At 39.9% G+C, this 5,137-nt stretch overlaps 1 pseudogene; it reads left to right on the forward strand.

Moving 5' to 3' along the window:
* Positions 1-1,272: 1,272 nt before the first annotated feature.
* LOC102811552 lies at positions 1,273-1,698 on the forward strand (annotated as a pseudogene).
* Positions 1,699-5,137: the final 3,439 nt, after the last annotated feature.

A 5,137-nucleotide genomic window follows, 5' to 3' on the forward strand; every position in this document is an offset into this window, starting at 1 on the left:
TTTATTTTGCATTGAGTGAAAGTTTACAGGGCACATCATCAGCTTCACATTCAACCATTCATATAGCTTGTTTCGTTACATTGATTATTATCCCCACCATATATCATCAGTTTACAGTGTTTCTCTCTACCCTCTTTAGCTTTTTTTGGATGGGGGGGGGCTACCTCTTAAAATGGTTGAACATCGACCATTTCTTTTTGGTACAGTGGCTCTGTGTATTTCTTCTATCTTCTTTTGATGCTTTCTGCATCATGCAATAATTTACCCAAAGTATTCTTCAATAATGAAAGTCGAGAACCCATCGTTGTTGTTGCTAAGTACCATTAAGTTGGTTCCAACCCATAGCTATCCTGTATAGGGTTTCCGAGGAGCAGCTGGTGAGCTTGAACTACAGACCTTGCCGTTCAAACAGCTATTAGGGTCCCTTTAAACAAACAAACAAAATCAGTAAAAACAGTGGATTTTTAAGAGATCTGTTGGGCCAATTTATTTCAAGGCAGAGAGGTCAGCTCAGAAAGTAATGGTGACTGATTTTGGGGATTCCAAAAGGGTGATCTTGATAGATTTTCTTGAAGGAGACAGGACAATCATAGAGACTTATTATGAAGTGTTTAGAAATTTGAAAACTTCATTGATCAGAAAAAGTCCGGGGAAGTTGCACTGAGCCTTTTATTTTTCCCCATTAAGAAAATTCACCTGCTCATTCTTCCAGGGTAGCAAGGTCTGTCTTTGTTGGGAAATCTTACCGAATCCACCTTGCAACCCTGATCTTGCCCATTCAGACTCAAAATTGGAGCCTTTTGAAGATATCAAAACTGCTGTTTGATGGTATAAATTGAAAATCACAGAATTTCTACATGGGAAGTTGTTGCTAAGTGCCATCGAGTCGGTTTCAACTTATAGTGACGCTGTATAGAGTTTCCAAAGAGTGGCTGGTGAGTTTGATCTGCCAACCTTGTGGTTCAAACTGATCTTGTGGCCCAGTGCTTATCCTACAGCAGTACACCATGACTCCCTGGAAGGGTTGTTGTTGTTGTTAAGTGCCGTTGAGTTAGTTTTGACTCTTAGCAACCCAGTATAGGGTTTCTGAGGAGCAGCTTGTGAGTTTAGAAAGATGGAAATACCACCTTCAGAAGTGTATATACCTAGATGGAGTATACCAGGGGCTTCAAAAAGTTCATAGAAGAAGACTGCACGTCTGTGCCTGGAATCATGCTATGCTGGCACTGCTGGAAGAGACCTGTCTACAGAAAACAGCACCTGTAAGCCAAGATGGTTGTCCTCTCAAAGGAGTATGGGTTTGTGCTTCTAACTGGTGCTGCTAGCTTCATAATGGTAGCTCATCTAGCCATCAACGTTGCCAAGGCCCAAAAGAAGTACAAGGTGGAGTATCCTACCATGTATAGCACGGACCCAGAAAATGGACATCTCTTCAACTGCATTCAGCGAGCTCACCAGAACACTTTGGAAGTGTATCTTCCCTTCCTATTCTTAGCTGTTGGAGGTGTTTACCACCCACGTATAGTTTCTGGCTTGGGCTTGGCTTGGATTGTTGGACGAGTTCTTTATGCTTATGGATATTACACCGGAGAGCCCATCACCCTCATTGGCTTCATGGGCACAACTGTGTGCTCTGCTTTCCAGCATCTTGGTTGGGTTAAAACTGGCTTGGGCAGTGGATCCAAATGCTGCCATTAAATAATTATAAGGGCTTACAACTCTCATTCGTTTTGAATGACTTAATTTCCAGTTTTTTTTTTTTTCTAAATATATAATAAAACCTATCTGGCATCAGCCTCATACCTAAAAAAACAAACAACAACAACAACAAAAAACAGTTCATAGAAAAATGGAGTTAAGAGAGAATGATTTTTATCCAGGAACAGTTTGCAGTCCCCCTCCCTTTTATGTCAATAAACAGTAGCTTCCATTTTGATGTTTCTGTTTAGTAAAGAATTTCATGATTTTACAGCAATACTTTTTTATTTACCCTCATACAGAGTGGAACAGAATATGCAGTGGTAAAAATAAATGGACTGCAGATTTAAAAATAAGACGGAATAGAATGAAATGGAATTCTGAATGATATATAGAATTTTGTTTCATTCATTTTGTAATTTCTGTCTCTTTATTGGAATCCTGATGTGGCTCTGTAGGATCTGCAAACCACAAGGTCAGCAGTTCAAACCCACCAGCTGCTCCTTGGAAACCCTGTATGAGTCTCTATGAGTCAGAACCAACTCAATGGCACTTAACAACAACATCTCTTTATTGATATTCTCATTATTGTTTATTCATTGTTTTCTGATTGCTTTTAGTTCTTTGTCCATATTTTCCTTGAGCTCTTTGAGTATATTTAATGCAAGTTTTTCGAAGTCTTGGTCCAGTAGTTCCATTGTCTAGACTTCCTCAGTATTAGTTTCTACTGACTTATTTGAATGGGTTTTTCTTTTCTGTACCTTGTCATGCCTTTAAAACAATTGAAATCTGTACATTTTAATATTATAGTATCTCTGGAAATAAGAAATGGTATTTCCCTTCTTCCCCAGGGTTTGCATTGTATATGTGTGTGTGTGGAGGATTTGGTAGTTTGTTTAGTGATTTCCTAAAATATTTTTGTAAAACCTGACTTTTTGGACATGTTTAGTCCCTGGCGTCTATGTTCTTTAGTTTGTATGCAAATAGTGTTTTTGACAAAGAGCAAAACTAAACTAAAAACTAACCTTTCCCAGTCTGCAGGTTGGCTCTGTGCTTGGGTATTCGTTCCTTCAGTCTAACTTAAACTGAGGCTAGGGATGAGGCTAAGATGAAAGTGGAGGGATCAACCCAAGGCGCAAGTATAGAGTGTGCTCAGCTAATCTTCAAGCATGTGTTTCACCCTGGGCTTGCCTGTGGGTTTCTAAATAACTCTGTATACATAGGTGTATTTTAATGTCCTAAGGAAATTGTCCTGGATTCTCCTCTGGAGTCCTTAGGCATCTATTGTATGTCTGGATTGTACTCTTTGATCTCTGGTGGCTATAGGTGGGTATAGTGTTTTGAGCGGTGCCTGCCACTTCTCAGCCCTGCAAAAGCCCTGAGATAGGCAAAAGGGAGATGAGCACTTTGTGTTGTCTTTAAAGTAGTCCCCAGAAAGGTTAAACAGGCACACTAAATACTTTGTGGCTATGAGCTGCTCTGCTCCCTTGAACCAGGGGTTAGGGACCCTCTCTGGGATCATGGGTTGCCACAGCATTATGATCACTGTTGAACCAGGGAGAAGGTAGTGCATGGGTGAGTTGAAAACACCAAATTCTTCCACCATTTTGACATCAGCCTTTCCCTTTATTAATCATTCACTTAGTTGTTGTAATCCTTCTATTCGTTTTCAGAGTTTCTGTTTTGTTTTGGGGAGTAGGTATGGTATGCGGTATGCAAGTGTGGAGCTGCTACATTGCCATCTTGCCTATTCTCAGTTAATTTTTAGCTACCAGTTAGTTAGGCACCTTTTGTTAAAGCAGAACTGTTATACAAATACAATAAAACTTAAATGAAAAGGGAAACCTACTGAAGAGCAAGAGTAATATTATACACAGCAGTTTGAGTTTATAAGGCTTTTGTGAAATTCCTTGAGGTAGCTCACAACCAAATTGTCCAAAGTTGGACCAGGAAGGAGTGAAGTCTAGGCTCTTGAAATGTCATTTTTCTATTTAAAGGATGCAAAAAAAAAAAAAAAAAAAAGTCATATACAACTTGTATTGGAAGACATATTAAGGCATACTAGAGCAGATTTGTTTGAAATCTCTTGTTAAAATTTGTCAGCAAAATGGGAGCCAATTTGTGTAAAACATAAGAAGTGGAAAAGTAAGTGCAACCAGAATGCGTAAGCACAGCTCTATGCATCACACTTTTTGAGAACCTCTGTGTCTTTCAACTAGAAGTAAAGATACCTTTACGGTGCTATGAGATAAGCATGGGGCTGCTAACTGCAAGATTGGTGGTTCAAACTCAGCAGCTTCTGCATGGGAGAAAAATGGAACTGTCTGCTATCAAGGATTTACAATGTCAGGCACCCTATGGGTTACTGTGACTTGGAATCGACTCAATGGTAGTGGATTTATTGGGAGAGAACTGCATTACAGATACAACATTGAATTAGCAAGGGTTGTAACTAGGATCGTGAGTCCTGGTGTGGCACTGTGGGATAATGTGCTGAACCATAAGGTCAGTTTGAACTGCAAGACCAGTGGTCCAGCCACTTCTCAGAAACGCTATACAGGGTTGCTATGGGTTGGAACCAACTTGAAGACCCTTAACAACAACAGCAACATAACTAGGATCATAGGACTGCAGTGTAATGGCCTTACTTCACTTTATGGCACAATGGGTTAAGCAAGAACAGCTAATGAAATTGGGTGGTGGTTCAAACCCACCAACTTCTCTATGAAAGAAAGATGAGACATAAAGATTACAGTCTCTGAAGCCCAAAGGAGCAGTTCTACTCTGCCTTACAGGGTCAGTATGAGTCCGAACCGACTCAATGGCAATGGGTTTTAGATAGAAGTGTATTAATAAAATATAAACTCCCTGCACCAAATCTATGGAGCCCTGATGGCACAGTGGTTAAGTACTCAGACGCTAACCACAAAGGTTGGTGGTTGGAACCTGCAGGCATTCCATAGGAGAAATACGTAGCAGTCAACTTCCTTCAAGATAAAAGCCTTAGAAAATCTATAGGGCCATTCTATTCTGTCCTATCGGGTTTCTATGAGTCTGAATTAACTCAGTGGTAAAGGATTTTCATTTGTTTCAGTTTTGCACCAAATATAAAATAAATAAATAAAGATGCAATTTTTGAATGGAATGTTCTTCCTGTATTCCTCTCCAACTTTCCTGCCTATCTAAAAAAAAAATTTTTTTAATTGTTTTTTCATGGCATATAGCCATGATAAATCTATGGCTCACAGACTTTGCACAGCTGGTCTTGTTCATAAACTCAAAGGAGGCTCAGAAAATGCCTCAGTGTAACCATTCTGGGAGCGATGATTTTCCACCATAAATCTCAGCCGGAAATGTGACTCTCTGCTGTGTCACTGCTTGTGTGGCTTGTTGGCTGGACAAGCTGACTTCTCCTCTGTGATACTCCCACCATTGCCAT

This window comes from Chrysochloris asiatica, unplaced genomic scaffold (genome assembly GCF_000296735.1).
Source record: "Chrysochloris asiatica unplaced genomic scaffold, ChrAsi1.0 scaffold00139, whole genome shotgun sequence".
NCBI classification, from domain to species: Eukaryota; Metazoa; Chordata; class Mammalia; order Afrosoricida; family Chrysochloridae; genus Chrysochloris; species Chrysochloris asiatica.